General features: G+C 38.9%; 1 long non-coding RNA gene across 1 annotated transcript in view; it reads left to right on the top strand.

The window, feature by feature from the left end:
* The window catches only part of LOC118923080 (uncharacterized), a 34809-nt gene extending 17791 nt beyond the window's left edge, over positions 1-17018 (top strand). The window contains exon 3 of the long non-coding RNA XR_005029047.2: positions 15851-17018. This is a non-coding gene — a long non-coding RNA (uncharacterized LOC118923080). The remainder of the gene's footprint in view (positions 1-15850) is intronic.
* The last annotated feature ends 6142 nt before the right edge of the window (positions 17019-23160 follow it).

The raw sequence follows: 23160 nt of genomic DNA, 5'->3' as shown, positions 1-23160 counted from the left end.
CTGAATTTTATCAATCATTTAAAAAAGAGTTAATACCCATCCTTCTTCTTTAGGTATTCCAAAAAGTAGAAGATGAGGGAATACTTTCAAACTCATTCTATGAGGCCAGCATCAGTCTAATACCAAAACCAGACAAAGACACCACAAAAAAGAAAATTATAGACCAATATCCCTGATGAACATAGATGTAAAAATCCTCAACAAAATAATAGCAAACTGAATTCAAAAATATATCAGAAAGATTGTCCATTATGACTACGTGGGATATATTCCAGGAATGCAAGGATGGTACATATTAATAAATCAACCAATGTGATACACCACATCAACAAAAAGAAGGTTAAAACCATATGATCATCTCAATAGATGCTGAAAAGGCATTTGACAAGATTCAATATCCATTCATGATAAAAACTCTCAACAAAATGGGTATAGAGGGTATGTACCTCAACATAATAAAGTCCATACACAACAAACCCACTGCCAACATCATACTTAACAGCAAAAAGCTGAAGCTTTTCCTCTAAGATTGAGAACAAAACAAGGATGCCCACTCGCCCCACTTTCATTCAACAGAGTACTGGAGGTCCTAGCCATGGTAATCAGACAACACAAAGAAATAAAATGTATCCAAATTGATAACAAAGAAGTTAAATTGTCACTGTTTTCAGATGACATGATATTGTAAAGAAAACCCTAAAGAATTCACTAAAAAAACTACTGGAATAACTGAATTGAACAAAGTTGCAGGATACAAAATTAATACACAGAAATCTGTTGTATTCCTATATACTAACAATGAACTAGCAGAAAGAGAAATCAGGAGAACAACTCTATTTACAATTACATCAAAAAGAATAAAATACCTATAAATAAACCTAACCAAGGAGGTGAAAGACCTATATTCTGAAAAGTACAAGGTACTCATGGGAGAAATTAAAGAAGACACCAATAAATGGAAATCTATCCTGTGCTCATGTATAGGAAGAATTAATATTGTCAAAATAGCCATCCTGCATAAAGCAATTTACAGAATCAATGCAATTCCCATCAAAATACCAACAGCATCCTTCAATGAACTAGAAAGAATAGTTCTAAAACTCATATGGAATCACAAAAGCCCTGAACAGCCAAAGCAATCCTGAGAAGGAAGAATAAAGCTGGGGGGATTATGCTCCCTAACTTCAAGCTCTACTACAAAGCCACAGTAATTTAAAAAATTTGGTGCTGGCATAAGAACAGACCGTTAGATCAGTGGAACAGAATTGATAGCCCAGATATAAACCCATACTTACATGGCCAATTAATACATGATAAAGGAGCCATGAATATACAATGGGGAAATGACAGCCTCTTCAACAACTGGTGTTGGCAGAACTGGACAGCTTCATGTAAGGGATTGAAACTGTATTATTGTCTAACTCCATACATAAAAGTAAACTCAAAATGGATAAAATATCTGAATGTAAGTCATGAAACCATAAAACTCTTAGAAGAAAACATAAGCAAAAATCTTTTGAATATAAAGATGACTAACTTTTTCCTGAACACATCTTCTCAGGCAAGGGAAACAAAATAAAAAAAGAGTAAGTGGGACTACATCAAACTAAAAAGCTTCTGTATAGCAAAGGACACCATCAGCAGAACAAAAAGGCATCCTACAATGTGGGAGAATATATTCACAAATGACTCATCTGATAAGGAGTTAACATCCAAAATACATAAAGAACTCCCACACCTCAACACCCAAAAAACAAATAACATGATTAAAAGATGGACAGAGAATCTTAACAGACACTTCACCAAAGAAGAAATACGGATGATCAACAAGCACATGAAAAGAAGCTCCACATCACTAATCATCAGGCGAGTGCAAATTAAAACCACAATGAGATATCATCTCACACCAGTTAGGATGACCAATATCCAACAGACAAGAAACAACAAATGCTGGCCAGGATGCAGAGAACATGGAACCCTCCTACACTGTTGGTGGGAATGTAAATTAGTTCAACCACTGTGGAAAAGCAATATGGAGGTTCCTCAAAGAACTAAAAATAGAAATACCATTTGACCCAGTAATTCCACTCCGAGGAATTTACTTGAAGAAAACAAGATCCCTGATTCAAAAAGACATATACACCCCTGTGTTTATCACAGCACTATTAACAATAGTCAAGATATGGAAGAAGAAGCCTAAGTGCCCATCAGTAGATGAATGCATGAAGAAGATGTACAAATACACAATGAATATTGCTAAGTCATAAAAAGAAAACAAATCCTACCATTTGCGACAACATGGATTGATCTAGAAGGTACTATGCTCAGTGAAATAAAGCATCAGAGAAAGACAAATATCAAATGATTTCACTCATTTGTGGAGTATAAAAACAAAACCAAATTAAAGGAACAAAATAGCAGCAGACTCACAGACTCCAGAAGGAACTAGGAGTTACCAATGGGAAAGAGTTGGGGAGGATGGATGGGGAGGGAGAGAGTAGGGGATTAAGGGGCACTATGTTTAGCAGTCATAATATAGGTAGGCTTCAGGGAAGGCAGTACAGCACAGAGAGGGCAAGTAATGACTATAGCATCTTACTATGATGATAGACAATGACTGCAATGGGGGTTGAGGACTTGACAATATGGGTGAATGTTGAAAGTGCAATGTTGTTCATATGAAACCTTCATAAAATTGTATATCAACAATACTTTAATTAAAAAAAATACTGCAAAATCTCAATAATGAAACACTTGGGATTGACATATGACAATAAACAGATAATATCTGGAAAAAATAAAGTTAAATCAGTATCTCATGTTATACACTAGAATAAAGTCTAAATGTGTCAAATATTTGAATAAAATATGAACAAACAAGTGTACTGCAAGAAATATGGGTGAATTCTCTTCTTACCTTGGAATGGGAATGCCTTTCTAGTTATGACTTAGAATCTGGAAGACATAAAATATTAATAAATCCAATAAAATATTAAAACTACTACAAAGCAAAAAATAATAATATAAGAAAAGTTGAAAAAATTATAAACTGCAGGTAAAAAATCTGGTATTCAAATCACAGATAAAAGGCTAACCTCCTTGCTACATGAGAAATCTCTGGAAATCAAGAAGAAAAAGACCATCCACTCAAGAGATAGAGAACACTAACAGACAAGTGACAGAAAAATAAATGTAAAAATGACCCTAACACCTTATAAATGGCCCTCATTCATAAAAGATATGCAAATTAAAACTAACCAGCCTCATCCTATAAACACATTGTTATTCTATTTTTCCTCTACTTTCTGACTTTGGAGCATTTACCTATTATTACATTCTCTTCTGATTAGTTCTACCTACTATTATTTTGAGAAAAAGTGGGAAATGCATAAAGCTATGTCTTTATTTTTTTAAGTTCTAGATCCCAAACAACTTGTTAACAAGGCAGACATATATGAAAGGCAGACATATTTGAAAAACAAGGCACACATTGATGAAAGAAATTGAAAATGACAAGTATTTTCTGAATTTAGGAATAAATGAAATCATATATTCATCCAAAGTCCCACTGAGTTCTGGATGAGTGCCTAGTTACCTAGTTATCAAAGCCAACCACCAAAAGTAGAGGTAACATCATGGTCCATCGGAGTACAAAGCACAATCAAGTGTCTCACAACTGTGTTCTGGGAGTTTGATCACTGAATACATCTGGATTTTAAGCTGCTTGAAGACAAAAGTTCCTGTCTTATGCACTTCTGCACCTACACTGCACTCTGCAAGGTGGGTGCTCTGCATGTATTCTCCCCACTCATATTGTCTCCACTTTCCTGTTTGTCAAGGACTTAAAAGGTCTATGGACAGGGAAAGTCTTAACTGATAATCTACATTTACAGAAAAAAGAGCAAAAGAATGATGTTTCCCCTCATTTTTTATCCTGAGTAATTGCTTGAAATTAATAAAAGAGAATAAAGTGTTTTAAAGAACTGCTTTGCCTTCCCTTTTAGAGCTCCTATAGAAGGACTACTCTCTGGTTTGCACTGGAAGGCCAATACCAAATGACATTTTTTAAACTATCAGGATTTGGGTTTTAACACAGTTTTATGAACACAGTATTCTACTAGTACTAAAGAAAAGTAATCCCTCTATGGTATCAATGTAAAGGTAAAATGAACCCAGTTTCAATTCACTTTCTCTTAATCCAAATTATTCTTTCAACAAAGAATGCACATTGTAAGAACATCATGGGAAATTTTTAAAACAACTGAATAATTCTGATTTCTAGCCATACAAGAAATTCCTGGAAAATGAGTAACTATAACCAACAACATTTGTTTTGTTGATTTAGGAGGAGGAGGGAATAATCAAACAAATAGAACTAAAGCTTAAAACCACATGTCTCCTAAGTAATTTAGATGGGTTTTTTTTTTTCTGGAGATCTGCCCTTTTTTGTAATAACCACTACAACAATAAAAACTAATTACTCTTTGAATTTGGAAATACGAAAATACAAAGAATTAACTCACTGACATCCCTGTTCCCACTTTATCACCCTGAACCTAGAATTCAGCCCTTCCACTAGTTTCCATAAAAATGATCTCCAAGAACTTCATAATTTTTCCACAACTTTACATAAGATTAAGGGTTTTCTGAGGAGTCAAATGGCCTCCCACCAGCTCTATGTCCCTTTCTCTCTTCTTCCCAACATGGGAATTAAATGAGCACCTTCTGTTGCTAAAACTCCTTGGATTTTCACTGCTTACCTGAAGTAGTCCTTCCAAACAAATACATCACTGTAGGGAAGCCCCCACCCACTCCACTTTCCCTACTGTTCCATGAGGACAGCTGTCCGCTGCTTCACCCCAAATATGTCTGGCTTTGTGCAGAGCCAGATATGTCTGGCCTTGAGAGACCTGAAAACACAGCATGTTGTACCCATGGGAAAGGAGCTAGATAAAAGCCTTGAAGGCCAGACTCCTGGCCATGAAAGCCACACACATGCGTGCCTTCAACACTTATATATCCATGAATTAGAAGTATAGCAGTATAAGAAGTACAGCTTTATGCAAAATAATGTAGCCTCTTTTGAGCACCTTCCATGATGCTCCCGCTGCCTTCTTTGCTCTTCATGTAGCCCCAAAAACCTCAAAGGCAACTCCCGCACCTCAACAATCACTATCTCTAAAATAAGTCCTGAGAAAACCATTCTTTAACTTGATCTACCTCCTTGGCTTTCATTTCTCAATAAGCTCTTGCATTCCCCTAGTCCCTGACCTTTCATGTCCAAGTTTATATGATTCTTTGACCCAATAACATATAGGCTTTCCTGCTTCATTTCTGAGCTCAACATTTCCACTTAACCTTTTGCTTGGTCCATTTTCACCCACTCCAGCAATGGCCTCACTGGACCCCATCTCAGCTTTGGTTTAACTTGTCCCCTCTTCTCCCAATCTACCAAGATGTATCTGATATCAATTCCACTTACACAACAGCAGTACAAAACTCCCTTTCTTGAGGCCCAGATGTATATTGCCAACATCCCACTATGTGTTAAGTTCTTTAAATGCAGTAAAATACAAATCATTACCCTCCCCACCCCTCCTCCCCAAAATCTTCTTTCTCACTTTTCTCAGGTTATTATCAAGTCATCATGCCTTTAATCACCAAACTCAGAAACTTCAGATTTCCCAGACAACAATCCCTTTTGCTTAGCCTTCTGAATCCAAGTAGACAACAAATTCTACTCCCTAAAGATCTTTCATGTATCTACTTCCTCTATCCTTCTTCCACTTGCCAACTTTAGGGCCATATACCCTTTCTAACTTCCCATGTCTCTGGCATCTTTCCTCTGCAAGCCTTCACATACAAGTTACCAGGATGATAATTTCCTTCCCATCTTCTCCCAATGCTTACTACCACATTTCACATGTCGTATCCTCTCAATAAATATTCATTAATTACAGAAATGACTTCAAATCCTTGTGATTTCACATCTTTCCTTTTCTTATAATTCATAGATAGCCTCTCTCTCTTTCCAACCTCATACTTCTTAAGAATTCTTCTAACTTGATTTTGGTTATCTTCTTCTCCTTTCACCTCCAAGCAGAGCTTTCTATTACTCTTTATTGCCTGTCAAATAAATCCATGGCATTAAAGTCCTCTATTCTAGCTCAAACCTATCTCTCTTGTCTTGTCATTCATACTCTCTCCCTCTCACATGCTTTACTCAATTGTTGGATGAGGTCACTGAGAAGATGTGACTACCAGTTAACCCATGGCCTGGGTCCCAGCAATCAGGGGCTCCTCACCCCCTTCCCTATCCTTGAAATGCTTACCTTGCCCAAAAGACATGGCCTTGAGATTGTAATGAAGTGTTGAGACCATCTGGACTGGATGTGACTGAACCCAATAAAACCTCTCTATAAACTTTTAAGATTTAGTAAGTGAATGCAAAGATCTATTCATCTCATGCCAGCCTAAGACAAGCCTTATACGTAAATTCCCTTCCTTATTTAACCCTCCACTTACCATTCTGGAGTGGCCTGTGTCTTTCTTCAGTCTCTTCCTGCCCTCCAGGTAGGGGGAACAGCTTCAGATTACACCTGGGAGGCTCCCATGGAGTTTGTGACCAACATAAATCTAGCCAAATCCAACAAAAGTCATTTCCCAAAAAATACCGTGCATTTTCCTGCCTCCTGCCTTTGTTCATGCTGCTCCCAAAATATAGAAAGTCTTTTATTTGCATCTTTCCCTGTCAAAAGCTTTCTGGTTTTAAGGCCCAGATAAAATGCTTCTTTCTTCACAAACTTAAAGGTTCCTTCAGACAAAATTTCTCTCCTTTGAAACTTAGTTTATAACTTGGTTTGTGCAAGTATTTTATTTCTCCTACTAAAAGAGTAGTATCATAGAGTTGTTCAGATCACTTGCAACAGAATAACTGGAGTCTTGATAAAAACAAAAATACTACTGATCAAAATCTCTTGAGGGAGTACTAAGAATTGTGACCTAAACCTGAGCTCCCTGGCAAAGTGCACAGGGAAGTCAGAGAGCTTCAAGTGGCACAAATGGGCTTTGAAGGCAGTCAGACGGGGGGTGGCACTCCAGTTATATCTCTATTAGAAGATAATTTTCAGAAAGAGCCATAATCATGACTCTGATATGTATAGAAAACCGGAAAAATAGTTGAAGATTTTATTTAACTCATTCAATGAGGGAACTGGGCAGATGTTATAATCTGTTCAAAAGAGAATTTGAGAAAGACACATTTACACAGAGTTGTGAAATGACTTAAAGATGATGAAAGTCTATAATCAGATAGTCCAGGAAGATGGGCAATAGTTCAAAGACAATGCAAGGCAAGAGTCACATGACCTGGAAGATGTCCTCCAGTCAATGCAGTTTTCTCCTGAATCACGAAATTTTTTTCTATATCTCTTACTGGCTGTATGCTTTTGATTTTGGTATTTAACTTCTCTGAGCCTCAGTCACTTTATCTGTAAAATGGTAAAAAGATTTCATAATTTCAAAAAAGTTTAATGGAGATTATACTTACCTAATAGAGCAAGTGCCAAGAGCTCAGGACAGTGTTGAGCACATGATGCTCATTAAACATTACACAGTCATAAGAGTACTAACAGTAGTTTTACTACTAACCATAAGTTCTTTGAGATATATTCTTATTTATTAATGAATGTATTCATCCAGTCAGTCAACCAATGCATACCTGTTTGTGCTAGACTTGTATGCACAATAAAATACTCCCTGTCCTCAAAAGTCCAGACTAACAGAGAAGATGAGAACTTAAATAATTACATGGGATATAATAAGTGAAAATAGAAATAAGTGAGCACAACTGACGAGATGGCTAACCATGTGTAGAATGTAGAATGTATAGAATGCTCACAGAAAAGTATGTTAAAAGGTCAATTTGAATTTGAACTGAACTTGAAGGGTAAGAAATAAGTAAGGAAGCATAGTATGCTAACAATTACTGTGCTAGATCAGTATGTATGTTAATCTTATTTAACTCACTCAAGAGACATATAATAACAGCTCACTCTAGTTGAGTACTTACTATATGTCAGGTGCTATTTTAAATAACCATCATTATCCTATTTTATGGAGAAAAAAACCTGAGGCTTAGAGAAATCAAGCATCTTTCCCAAGATGATACAGCTAGTGAATGGCAAAGCCACAATTCATCTGGTAACCTTTTTCCAAAGTATAGGAAGTATCACCTCAATTTACTAATAAGCAAATCAAAGCCCAGAAACAATATGGGATCTCTCAGGGAAGACTAATTAGAAGCTGGTCCCTGGTTTTTAAAGCCCATGCAGATGGCAAGGAAGAGCACTGCAGAGAGAAGGAGAACATGAAAAACCCTGGAATCATAGAGGAGTTTGGCCTGTCCCCAGGAACCAGCAATGTTTGTAAGTCAGTATGAATTTGTGGAAACAGCAATTGAAGATGAGGCCACTACAGAAGGAAGGGATTGTGAAAAATAAATTATGCCACACTAAAGATGGCTGACTTTGCTCAGGAGGAGATGAGAAAACAATGAAGGATTTTAAACAAGGGAATGAGGAGATGAAAAGTTTTTTTAGACACTGGAGGCAGGTCAAACAGTTCTAAGGCAGCAAAGCTGGTATTACTGAGATAAGGAGTTGTGAAGTCAGACAACCTGCCACTTATCTTTGAGCTGAGTCTCCTCATCTGTTAAATGAACATAATAATAGGGTAATTATTAGGCGTAGATTTAAAAAAACCCAGGTAAAAACCTGCTACTGTAACTCAGATCTAGCAGGCATTTGACAAGGGATGGTATAGTATTAACAGTTGTTCATTGCTATTTTTGCTGTGATAAAATACATGAAGACCTATTGCAGGTTTTTTAAGGAAGAACATGTTAAACACACTTGGGTTGCTCTTTTACCTAGGTTGTTTAGAGAGAAAACCAGTGCTGCTTGATTCATTCAGGCATAGATCAACTTGTATCAAAACAGTGAAGTCCCAGAAGCACAAGGAGAAGCAGATTTCAGGAAAGGCATGAGGTTGGGGTTCAGTTTATTTAACATTTCTTATGCTCCCCCTCTAATACTGTTTTAAGTGGTATATACATAAAAATAGTTAAGACACAGTCTCCTTTCACAAGGAGTCAGAGGTCTACAACCTAGTTCTCTCGGTTGACTTCCTTTACTCTAGATCCCTGGCCTCCTCTCTTACTCATAACCTCACAGTCAGCTGTTAGGTCTGATATTTACATTACTCTATGGAAGTGATCTTGGTTTCCCTACTTCATTACTGTCCCCCACCTTTGAACTACTTCCTTTCCTGGCCACTCCAGCTAGATGAATCAGATTACACTTCCTCTGATCCAAACCTAATCCTCAGTATCCTACCCTGGTTCCAAGACAACTTGCTACTATAGTGAAGTTAAACCAGATCTCTCAACAACTGGTACTGGAATTCTTCTCAGAGAAAAACACCTTGATGAGTAATTATTATTATACAGCATGTTTGAGAACCTGAGTTAACAAGAGATAGAATAATATAAGATACACAGTTTTACATTAGAAATTCACTTAAGGATACAGAAGGGGTTGGAGAGAAAAGAGAAAGAGAGAAAAGAGACAGAAGGCAGAGTAACTTCATAGTATACCTACAATGCTTTTTTTAATGTGTAATATTCTAAGTTATTTTCATTTCTTCAACTCCCCTCATGTCTTCCGAATCTTCAGGAAGCCTTCCAATATCCTTAAGCTCCCACACCTCCCCTCAACACACACACGCAGTGTGAGTGGAGGTGGTGGTGGGTAAAGTGAGGAAATCACGGGGTCAGCTTCCACTGTTAAATCGAAAGGAGAAGGGAGAGCACAACCAGAACATCAAGACAGTCCATAAACTGAACCCATCGGTAGGAGGAGGCTGGAAATAATGCTAAGTCATAGCTGTCTGGAAAACTGGCAGCACACTTCAGGATGTACTTTACTTAAGAGTTGTGCAATAGGGGCTTGAACCAATATTACATAATGAAACAAAACAGATAATCTCAACTGATGTCTGGGTCATGATTTCTTCAAGTCATTGATGACTGGTACAAATTCCATAGATTTGCCTTTCTAATATTCCAATGGTCTTCCCCAAAGCTGGCCACCATTACCCAGGTTACTGCAACAGTCTCCATGGGATCAGCAAACATTTTCTTAAAGGGCAAGGTGGTAAACAGTTCCAGCTTTGTGGGCACAAATGGTCAACTACTCAACTCTGCATTTAAGGCCTAGAAGCAATATGTCTATATTATATACATGTAGACAATATGTCAATAAATGGGTTTGGTTGTGGTCCGATAAAGTCTAATGTGCAAAAGCAGGTAGTGGATTTTCTGTCCTGCTCCTCCTGTTCTCCATACCATAATCAGGGTACTCTTTCTAAGTGTCACTCCTCTGCTTACACACTTGAATGGTTTCCCATTGCCCTTAGGATCAATAAAATATCCAAACTCCTTAGCAGAGTAAACAAATTTCATCCCATTAGCCTCCTCTTTAGACAGTTCTGGCTTCTAACTCAATTTTTTAGTGCTATTGAATTTCTTTAAATTCTCCAAGTTCCTCTCTCTTCCTTGTGTATGTTTGCATATACTGTTCTTTTGGCTTGGTATAGTTCTCTCTCCTGCCATCCATATTTACCACCACCTCTCCCTGCAATCCCTTACTCAATTGATGTATCTATATTTCTAGATGAATAATCTGTATTTCAAGTTTTACATTAAATGTAACTTCCTCCAGCAAATTTCCCTAATCCCTAAATTCTCACAAAGTGTTGAGATTTCTGGTTTAATTGTCTGAATCTCCTACTAGTCTCAAGATCTATGAGGACAGAAACTGGTCTGCCACTCTTTGTATTCCACTGCCATTGTATTCCAAGGGATTCGATGAACAATTGGTAAATGGATTCTTGACTAATGAAAAAGGAAAGGACAATAATGAGTGTAAAACTGGAGTGGGTCCTCAAAGCCTAATTAGTGGAGAATAAACTGAGATTTGTTTGAACTCTTCCATCTAATCCACAATCTGCTCCCAGCATATTTTCTGCTTTGCTCTCTGGCTTGCAGAAAGGTTCAGGAAACATACACTTTATCTTCCAGACTTTCTGATGCAGCAACCAATGTCCTGAATGGTTTCACTCCTGCCTTGATTTCCAAACTTAATCTGTTCACCCTTTCTTTGGCTCCTAATCTCATGCCTCATATCCTGCTTACAGTCTTGTATACAATGTTCTTTTTATATTTGACAATTCTCCTCTCAAAGTGATCTTGGCTTGCCTTCTGACCACTATATTTCATGGATCATGTAGTGAGCATATTCTATATGCCCGGCTTATAGGACTTAATCTATAACCCAGACCTATAGGACTTGATCATTTAGTCCTCATTCAAGGTCACAATGTTATCAGCGATTTTCTTTTATTATTCCTACTTTACAGCTGATGAAAGTAAGACCTCTTAGGTTAAGAAACTTGTAAAAGAAACAGAACCAATGGCAGAGCTGAGATGTAAGGGATGAAAATCTGACTCCAGAGCTTCAGTTTCTAGCCTCATACTTATCATTTCTCTAGGCCCATGCCTGTGTTTTACCTCTCTGAATACTGTCCTGCACAGCCTCAGAAGTCCTTTGCATTACTCTTGGAAGTTTCATAGTGAATCTCATGGACAGCATGGTTGAATCCAAGGCAATCGTGATAACAGTCACTGTCCTAAATGTTGTCCATGTGTTACTTCTTTTGACCTTCACAGACCCTAGTAAGATAAGATTAGCTCTATTTTATAAGATAGAGGAGGCACAAAGAGGTAAAATAATTTGTCCAAGTTTATATAATTAGTAATGGGAGAATTAAGAATTTAAATCTAGACAGTCTGACTCAACAACTCATACTTCTGGGTGAGAAGAACACATTGGGAGGTGGAAAGCATAAAGAGCTCATAGGATGAGGTGAAAAGTATGGGTGAGACTGAATGGTTCAGTCTTTAATCCTCTAGGATAGAAGATCAAAACTCAGGATGTCCTTAGTTATTCGTTGCTAACTAAACAAACCATCAAAAACCTGCCTGGCTTAAAGCAACAATCATTTATTAGGTAACAATTCTGTAGGTCAGCAGTCTGAGCTGGACTTGGCCGGGAAGTCCTGTTGGTTTTGCCTGAGATCACTCACATAGAAACAGTCAGCCGGGGCAGCTTGGCAGGGCCTGGATGGTCTGAGATGGGTCCCTGGGAGGCAAAGCCGGCCTCGTGGGTATGTGACTTGGGTTTTGTTCACTGTTCTGCTACTGCTGTCCTGAAATTCATAATAATTATGGAACAAGGGGCCCTACCAGGCCTGGCAAATTATGTTGCCAGTCATGCTAGTGCTGAATGTCAGTTGGGCATCTTTCTGCACGTGTTCTCTCATCCCCAAAGAGGCTAGCCCAGGTTTCTTCGCATGCTAACAGAGCTTCCCAACAGAGTGAGAAAAAGCCTGCAAGACCTCTTAAGGTCTAGGCTCAAATCCCACATCATCACTTCTGCCACATTTCATTGATCAAAGCAAGTCACAAGGAGGTGGAGATCTAGAGTCTACTTGATGGAAAGAACAGAAAAGTCACAACTTGAGGGGGCATTACAGAGGGATGGAACAAGGGATATGCAATGTATCACAAATGAGGTACATGTTAAAGGGAAATGAAAAAATTGCAGTCATCTACATGCTGTGATTAAGACTTCTCCTATCGTAGATTCATGCAAAGGTACCCAGTATTTGGATAATACAGCTCTAGAACATGAGAATCCTTGTTAGACATATAAATTTGAGAGTTCTCAACAGGCAGGTGACAGGTTTCTGAATAAACAAATCAGAACCCCTAAGAAGACTGCATTAACTAAGACAAAGGTAAACAAAGAGCTTCATCAGTCCTTCAGATCACCCAGATATCTGAGTGTACTCTTATTCCCATGCATCTCAGCCTCCCTCTCAGAGAGGAACCCTCCAGGGACCTATCCAATTTCTGTAGCCCACTGATGGTCCAGTATCTCTGCAGAAGGTAGAGCCTTCACTGTTATGTCCAGATATACCTACATGTAGTCCAATGACCAACCAACTAAAGAAAAAGTACTTGATCCCCACTTCAACCTAATTGCATAATTGTGGAGCAAGAAGAGAATTAACCACAGTAATAACATCCATTTGGAAGAAGGAGAGAGAGGGAAACATGCAGCAAACAGCTCTCCTTAATAGTTTTCTCCCCAGGCAGAAATTCCCTGGCCATGGAAGAAGCTAACCTATCCGGATGCCTCTGGTTATGCCCTCAATGCCCCTGGGTTTACACTCTGGGCGGTTCTTCCTTGTCCATTATTCTCCAGGCTCAAAATGGAAATGGTCATTGAAGAGTGTGTTTTCGTGGAGGCCGCTTGGGGACACAAGCAATGACTGGCTTTTGCAGATCAGAGTTATGGTTTCTTTAGCAACTCAATTGTCTCAAAACCTCAGTAGGCTTCCATGCTACTGGAAATATTCATTTCCACTTTATTACATGTGCAAAAACTACCCCAAGTTCTTTTCTGGACTTAGCTCCTAAACTTGCTTTTTCTCTAGTTTTTATGCTCTACTTACTCCTCTCTTAATTGTTTAAATGGTAGCTACTTTGAGATAATCTTACAAAATAATGGGAACATCCTTAATATGATCTTTGCTGTTCTTTCTTTCTTTGACTGAAGAATTTTAGTGGGACGGCTTTAAGAAAGCCTCTGAGAAATAGTCTTATCTTCTCCTGCTTGGACTATAGAAATAATTAAGATTTTCCAACCCTATAAGGCCCCAATTTTCTATACATTCTGTTTCCTTCCATCTCTGCTTGCAAACACATCATTTCTTATGTGAGGTCATTTCTTTCTTGAAAAACCTTGTAAACTCAGCAAGGAGCAACCATTATACATTTATATTCTGTTTTTTTTCCAAATGCTTCTCCTAAAATTCAGCCATGAGAGGAACAGTCAGTCTTCAAAGCTGTGTAGGTGAAATTTTTACCAAATATTTTGCAATGGCATTATAAGGGTCCCTAGTTTTCAAGCCTGCAACACCTGTTTCCTCACTGCCAATTATCTGACATCTTAGGTAATGTTGTATGTTAGAAGATTTTGTTAGTCCATCTCTGGATATTAATTTTTATATTAGTTAAAGGCTAAACTGCTGTAATAAAGAGACTTCAGAAATCAGTGACATGAAGAATATGGAAATTTCTTTTCTACATAATAACTGGGCCTAGGCTGACAGGTACTTTGTTCTGTGAGGCAATTCAGGACCCAGATTCATTCTATCTTGTTGTTGCACCTTTCCTGGATGTCTGCCTCATCTTCATGGTCGAAGCCAGTCATAGACATGTACATGAAGGACACAGAAAGTTGTCCAGGACAAGCCACATTCTTTTAAGAGGATAAAGCAGAAGTTGTACTTATCACTTCTACTCGTATTTCACTGGCAAGAACGTACCCACAAATTCATACCTAGCTGCAAAAGAGGATAAGAAATGCAGTCTCCAGCTGAGTGAACGTGTGACCAGAAAGAAGAGAATGGATTTTACTACAACAATTATTAGTCTGCCACAAAACGTAAGAAGAAAAGATACCCAAGGTTAAGAATCTTGAGTTGTACAAAGACCAAAATGGGGTAAATAAGGATTTTGTTTCTTAGAGGGAAAGACAATGACAATCAGAAAGAAAAAAAAAAACAGGCAAAATCTAGCTGGTGGGTACCCAAGTTTCCATTTTACTCTTTCCAGTACTTTTCTGAGTGTTTTTTATTTTTTAAAATGTGTTTTTTAATTTTAAAGGAATTAGGTAGAGAAAGAAAGAGTTGGTAAAGAAGTTCTGTATCTGATAAAGAAGATTATCAGGATAGAACAATAGTGATATGAGGGGAATCAGAAAAAGAGGGAGTAATGAAAGTCAATGGGAGAAAAAAATTTAATTATCCGAGAGAAGAATGGTTAGAAAAAGAAATGTTCTTTGGACTTGAAAATCTAGAGGTTATTGGTGAATAATTATGGTAGAAGCTAGATTTCAGTGAATTAAGGAGTGAAAAGAGACAGAAAAAAAATGAGACAGCAAGCATGGACTAGTCTTTTTAAGAAACACTGATGTTTTAGTACAGAAGAGATAAGATGGTAACTAGTTATGACTCTTTCCAGTTGCATGAGGATTAAGACTGGAACCAGCCCCTTGGGGCTGACTGGGGTATCAGGTCCTAGAGACTGGGTGGTCCACAGTTCTTACTGCCCAGCATATATATAATGTGCATCTTGACTGAATGGAAGAACAGAGCACTCTGCATGTTAGGCTGTTATAAATGAGGTTTTGGCAAAATCCAGAACTATTCTCAGATGTGGTGGTTGAATCCTATAGCAATGGAGTCCTGGGTGTGGAAATGAGGAAGGACTCAAAACACCTCAGCTACATCTGGAGTTTGGGCAAAACCTTCCCCTTTGTAATATCAATGGGGAGGAGCAATAAGTCATTAAACATAAACGGAGAAGAGGGATGAATCAGCAGTAGTAAAACATAAACTTCAGGAACTTTTGTTTGACAGACTAAGTTAGAAATATGACCTCCTTCCATCCCAGGCCCCCATAAGAAGAGACTCAGAATCAACAAATTCTACTTAGAGTTGGTGCTATTTCTTCAGAGTGGCAGAGGAAGTAACTATCTCTTGTTCTTACACAGTAAGGCCAAAATTCATTTAAGAAAATAAGAACCATCTCACAGAGAAAGAATTGTGTTGTCTCTAAGCAAACAAATGCTGCTTATTGCAATGTGGGCTTATGTTCCAGGTGACACAACTGCATGTGTGAACGGGAAGACTGAATGACTATTGGAAGATTCACCTTCAACCTTGCTCATGAGACTTGAGCCTATTACCCTCTAGAGTCCCAGATGACTGAGTACAAAATAAAAAAAATAAGTGCTCATCAGATGAAGTCTGACTCATTGTGATTTTGGAAGAAGAAACCACAGGACGAACACTTGTTTGATGGGAAGTGTTGAGTATTTCTGAAGGATCAGACAAGGCCACCGGACTGAGAAGTTTGGAAGAAAGAAATGTAAGAGGCTAGGGAGAAGGCATCAGAGGAGTGAAGGGGATGTTCTCCTTATGAGGCTAAAGTCTGGAAAGTCACTCCTCTGGGTAGTTTGTCAGGCCCTTTCAGAAAGGTTATTGGAGACCTATGTGGTTGTGGCTGACAGGGAAGTTTGGCTTAATAGGGTAAACTTAATAAGCCCCATTTGTTTGGAGGCTTTATCAGAGAAAGGGTCTGTTTCTGTTTGCAGGAGCAAGTCTGGGCAGCACCAAGTCAACCAAGCTCTTGGACACTCAGACACTCTTTGGGCCAGCATATTATGGAGGTATCCAGTAAGCACAGGACAGTGTCATTCTAGGGCTTGTGTCCATCAGTCCCTGACTTCGGTAGCACTGGGCGGGCCTGCTTCCTCCACAGGCTGAGAGGAACCTCCGTACACCTGGAGTCCACCAAGAATAGGAGGCCTGGCTACAAGTTCAGGATGACCACCTCTCAGAATCTGAAATAAAATCTTGCCCTGTGCTTGCCAGAAGGGTTCAGTTCCATGAAATCACTCAATGCATAAAAATAGACTGGGAGTGGGAAAATACTCTGGCAAAGGTATAAAAGGTGTGGTTAAAGACTGGAGTGCCATTTTAATGTGGTTGGGCTGTGCCTGACTGGTAGTTTAAAAAAATTATGCTGAGCCAGACTGATTGAAGGAGGGTTATATTGATTACGCTCTTATTTTTTAATAGGAGAGACTTGAACTTTATAGGCTAAGGGTAAAGACACAGTGAGGTTCAGTGTGGAAAGACAAGGCATAACTGATGGAGGAAACTGACCATGAAAGGTTTTATTTAGTTTACAGCATCTTTTCAGAAAATGGCAACTTAGAGATTCTTTTAAGTTTCTAAGTTAAGACACAGTTTTTCCATAGTTCCCTAGATAAATATTCATCAAGTATTACAAAGTGTTCTTGAGTTCATGTAAGTTGTGTTTTAACTTACTCCAAAACATATATAACCAGCAAAGATTCCACCTGGATACTGATGTGGAGAAATGAATCTTGAGTTTGGAAAATAGCTAAGTCATCTGAGATTTCCATCAAAAAAAGTTTGTCAGTAAATTAACAAGACTGTTTGTAACAAATTGAGAAGGGATTCACAAGGAATAGGGCCCCTAATGTTGATGAAAGATGAACAGGGTATTAAATAAATCATGGAGACACTGAAAAGAAACCAGGTTAAAGAGCACAGCAAGTGCTATATATCTACTGTTGTAAAGTGTACTCATGTATTATTACACAAAACTTCCAAGAGAAAATAACACTAACCTTTAAGCAGCACAGCTGTAAATTTCATTCTTCACATTCCCTTCTTCTTAATGTAACATGCTTTCTGCCTTAAGTACCTTCCCTGAGTAACACCACTATATTCCTGAAGCCACTAGATAGCCACAGTTCGTCCACAGGGAGTCCAATCAAGGTACTAGCAGCATTGATCTGGCGTGGTAAAGCCTCAATTTGCCTCATGTACAGAATGGGGATAATAATAGTACTGAAGTTCATAGGATGGTGGTGAGTAGCTGAGAAAGTACATAAATGCCTACTAAAGGGTAGACTGCAGGTATTTTTATGTACATGAATTCACAGGTTTGCCACATTTTCTCTTCATTTAAAGTTAAGAAATAATGTATTGTCAGATAAGGGTGAAGACACAATTTCTGTGTTTCTATCAAGGACAAAACGCTCTGTAGCAGCAGAAAAGAATTTGAGAGAGATATAGAAAATGTATCTTTTCTATATGTACAATGAAGAAGAAAAGATTGATGGAAGTGCTGGGAAGATACTTTGTGGGAAGGGAGGGTCCGGATAAGGAGAAAAGTAATTCAACAGGTTTCAAACACAATATTTAGTGCAGAAATGGAATTGTTCATTTATTTCTGGGTCTAAAACTGAAAATCTGGTACCTTTGAAAATTCAAGGTGCTTCTATTGCTGTGGCTGTCATTAATAAACAATATAATGTGGTATGATACTGTGGTAGACTGGGAATATACTTTTAAATAAGATTTTAATGTCTTGCTGAAGTTGGAACTGATAAAGCATTTTGGGTGTGCAGGGCTAGGCAAGGGATTTATAAACATAACTGGAAAAGTGTATCTGAGGTAAATGGACGTAAAATGAGAATAAAATTAGTGTGCCTAGCAATTTCACTGTAAATTCATCTTAAACAAGGCTTGAATCAAGAGTGATATATATCCACATATATACAAAGGTATATAGAGTGAGACACACACATGCATATTCTATCTAATCTGGTATCTTTTTTGAATGAACTTGGAGAAAAAACTAAAAAACAGAAAAGAAATTCTTGACTGGCATGTAAAAAGGCCACTTTTTCCAAATCTGTTTCCTCCTACTCAGTTCTAATTTTATAAATGAAAAGTCAGCCATAGTAAATATTATATTCTGTCTTGCTTTTTTCATACATAGTACAGTTGCTGGTATAAATATACAATAAAACTCTTAGTGATATGTAGAAGAGTATGAGCTTTTTGGACTTCCCAGTATGAAACCTGTTGAATTACTTTTCTCCTTATCCGGACCCTCCCTTCCCACAAAGTATTTTCCCAGCACTTCCATCAACTCTTTTCTTCTTCATTGTACATATAGAAAAGATACATTTTCTATATCTCTCTCAAATTCTCTCAAATCCTGCCCAACCTTCCAGAAGATGTTTAATGGCAAGGCATACAACATGAGTCCTGGTGGCCACAGTTCTGTCTCTGGCCCAGGCTAAGAACTTCCTCCCACCTTTACCCTACCTTGTGGGCAAACATAATGCTGACCAAAGAGGTCTCCCTGGTTCCTGCAGAAGAGCTTCAGTCTTCTTTATCCACACTTCACTACCTTCATTAGGACTGAAGATTGTCAGATTCTGGGGGGAAGGGGCTAGGTGCCAGGACCCCTAGCAGCCCACACTGCAAGGCAGCCCACGAAAGCACGGGTGGGATGGCTTTTCTCTAGGAGGCCCTGTTAGGAGTATGCAGTTTCACAGAGTCAGGCTCATTGTTAAGTCACTGCTTGGGTGTTAAGTGTCACTGCCTTACACTGTACCCTCTGTGCCTAGCCCAGTGTGCAGCACATAATAGGTACTAAGCTGAACTGAAATGAGTTGAGAGCCCTCAACCCTATTTACTTCAGTCAACAAAGGCACCCAGATCAGCCATTATTATCCTGCTTCTTATCTCCATACTTACTTGCAAATCTCCCAGTCTGATCCAACTACCATTCCTCACCACCCTTCAAACCCTTCCACTGCACCCTTTGGACCGCCTGATCTATAACCTGCAGCTTCCCCTTTAGCTTCACCTTCTTTTTGAATGTCTTCTCGACTTCCCTGCATAAAATTAAGCCTTGCTGTCCCACACTTCCTCAGTATGTCTCTCAAATGGAAGCCATTTGTTTCTCACACCCCCACAGAGGTGGGAAAGGCCTCCCTCTCAATCAATATCACTGCTTCCAAACCATTTCTCCTTCTTTCAAAATCTCCAGCTCCTTTGAAGTTCTTGTCATGTGGTTGTACGACACTGTATCAGTCTCCTCTACAGGATACTGAGGGCACACCTGTATCAGGCTAATTTGAGGATGATTTAATAAATGAACTATATACAAAGGTATGAATAATGTATGTAAGGCACAAAGGGTAGTGCAGTAACTCAGGGCCAGTAACAGTAGAACTATTACCACCCCTAGGCCTGAAGGGAGTTCTGGGACTCAAAGGAGAGAGATGCGCAGAGAAGGCCCCAGTGAAAAGCAGAGATGTTCAGTTCAGGGACACGGCCTCCCTCCATCAGATCTGCTGAGGCTCCCCATTGGCTAAACCCGGCCAGAACCAGAAATGAAGGAGACCTGTGGATTCTATCTGTAGGTTTCAGCTCCCACGGCACAGAGTGGGGTGGAGAAGCATGGATCTGGAAGGGCGAATGGAAGATATCCAGCTTATACCCAAAGCTCCTTTTTAGTTGCTGTCATCTTCCAACCTCTCACTGTTTGAGCACCTGAACTCCTAGCTCATTAACTTCCTCTCTGCTCCTCAGTGACTTCAGCATCCATGTGGGTGTCTTTTTCATCCATTCCTATAATCACACCCTGAATCCTACTACCAGTAGTAACACAATATTGACTTCAAGCACCTCACTCCCTGAACCTCACTTCCTGTCTAATTCACTGACTAGTTCTTTAATTGCAATTTTTCAACATTCTTTAGGCTCGATCCAGTGACTTCACACTCTCCCACTATTCTTCCACACTCTCTCCTCCACTCTCCTGTCTCACTTTCCACTATGTCCAGAGGAGACACCATGGGCCTCACTCCCTTGAAAATAATAATCTCTAACATATTCACCTGTCAAAAATCTAAATTTGGTTAAAGCCAATTATCTGAATTTCCCACTGGGATAACAAAACATAAAATTATGCTTTTTTTTCTACTTGTTATCACAAGCTTCAAAAGGGTGTTCCTATCTGCCCAGAAATCCTGCACTGATCCTGATAAATATGCCAAATATCCTCAAGATGATTATTTCATATCATCTTTCTCCTTGAACCTGTTTTACTCTGCACCGCCAGGCTCCACACCCTCATCTATTCACCACCAATTCTAGAAACCTCCCAGCATCTGTATCCATATCTCTGCCCTCCATCCTGTTACCATGGAATGAAAGTCCCTCCTCTCAAAGCCCAAGCCCTCCACTTGTGCTCTAGATTCCAACCCTTTTCATTTTTTGAATAAACTAGTTTCTGTTCTCATTCCCTTTCTCCCATCAATTTTCCTCTATTGGATCATTTTTAATGTCAAATATGTCAAGTAATCCCATCTTAAAAAAATGTTTCCTTCATTACAAATTCCTCTCCATTTCCCATTCAATGTATCCATTCCCCTTCAAAGAAAAGTTTGAAATGATTGTCTAGTGGAGATTGAAATTTTCATCTCCCATTTTCTCTTAACCCACTTTCATCTGCCTTCCATAACCTCCATTCCATTGAAATGCTGCCCTTGTTTAAATCCCCAGTGACTAATTTGTTCCCGTCACCGGACCCCACCTATCAGCAGTAGGTGACATAGCAGACTGCACTCCCATTCTTGAATTATTTTTCTCTCCTGGTTTTTGTAGACACCATCCTTCCCTGATTTGCCTCCTATTTCCCTGGCTTTTCCTTTCCCGTACTCTTTGGTGGCTCAGTCTCCTTTGCTACACCTTTAAATGTTAATGAGTCCAGACTCTTTATCCTGAACTAGCACAGTAGGTGCTAGCCACTTGTGCCTATTTACGTTCAAAGTAAGTTAAATGAAATAAAATTAAAATTCAGTTCTTCAACTGCACTCGCTACATTTCAAGTGCTCAATAGGCATATGTGAATAGAGGACAACATGGACATAAAATATTTCTATTATTGCAGAAAGTTCTATTGGACAGAATTGACCAAAATCCCCTCCCTGGGCAATCTCGTCCAGTCCCACAAATTTAAATGCCATCTATAAGCGGAGTTCTAAATTTATAACTCTAGCTCTGACCCAGGCTTCAGATTTGTGCATGAAACTGCCTATTTGACATAACCACTTGGATGTCTAACAGGATATTCAAACTAACATCCAAAACAGAATACTTCATTTTCATCTTCTCCTCCCCCTTCTCTATCCACAAAAGCTTGTCTCTCTTCCTGCCTATCTAATCTTAGCAAATGACACCATCCAAGCAGTTTCAAAGAAAAAAATCTAGGAGCCATTTTGATTCCCAATATCTAATCCATCAATGAGTCTTACTGACTCTAACCATAAAATATATCTCAATTCTACCCTCTTTTACCTCTACAGTCATCTTCCAGGTTTAAGGCTCCTGTCTGGGCTACTGTCCCACCCATACAAGATCCCCTGCACTTAAATCTAGCTCATAGCAGGTGCTCATTAAATATGTTGAATAAATTAATAAGTACAGCCCTACTGAATAGTACAAAAATAATCTTAACTTTTAAAGTACCATGAATAATATTTAATTGCCATTGAAACTTTAGGAAATAGATTTAAGAAAATAAAAATGACTTCCCAGATAGACTTCACTTCACTTATGATTGGTTATGGCTCGATATCATTATTCATTTTGTCAATAAGTAATACATTTTCCATTCCTTTCACAGCACTGTAATTTACCTCTATGCCTGTTACCTGCATTATCTGTGCAACTCAGCTTCTTCCTGCTCAGCCTTGCCTTTCCTGATTAATCCAGTACAGCTTCATGACTTGATTGTCTATTTCCTTGATGCTTATTACAGCCCAGGACTCATCTCACCCAGCAGACATTTATTTTGTTCAGGAGTTCTCAATTTTGTTCCTGTCCCTGCCTGCCAATTAGATCCTCCCCTGCAGTCTTCAAATTTCTTGTCAGGAACACTGAACAGTTTGACCCTAGCCTTAATTAAAAATAACCAATAATTCCAATGTTTGCTACTCCACCCCCTTTGATTCTCTGCATTTACTGGCAGCTCCTAAATGCTTGATCACCCCATTCATTCCTGCTGCATGCCTAGTGCTTTCAAACTGATTTTTCCTACAGACACAGGTAATTACATTAGTGAGCGTATGGGGTAGTGGAGAATGTGAGGGTGTCTTCTGGGGCCTGTAGCCTTATCTTCACAATTCAAACATTATTATCTGCCTAGCCAACACTCACCTCAGCTTCCTTGCTCTCCAAGAGAATGCCCAATTTGCTTAGTACCCACTCTCAATCAAATGGCCAGATACAACAGGTAAGAGTTATATGTTATCTTCTTCCACCTATCCCAGCCAGCTCTGAGGTCTCATTCCTTTTACAAATGTCCAGGAGTGAAAGAAAGTCAGCTGTGATGGGTTCTGGAGAAGTTTCCTCACCCTTAGAAAAAGACCCAGTGACAAGATAACCTCTTTTTTGGCTCTGGAAATTGCTCTTCCTGGGTGTAATGTCTGATGTCTGAGACTGCTAACATCTTCTTTTAAGTGTGAGGGGAGAGAGTGTCAGGCCCATGGGAGAAAGTGTCAGGTTTAA

This window comes from Manis pentadactyla, chromosome 4, assembly GCF_030020395.1.
Source record: "Manis pentadactyla isolate mManPen7 chromosome 4, mManPen7.hap1, whole genome shotgun sequence".
Lineage (NCBI taxonomy): Eukaryota > Metazoa > Chordata > Mammalia > Pholidota > Manidae > Manis > Manis pentadactyla.
Note: the sequence above shows the minus strand (reverse complement) of the source record. Positions and strands in the feature narration are given on the sequence as shown.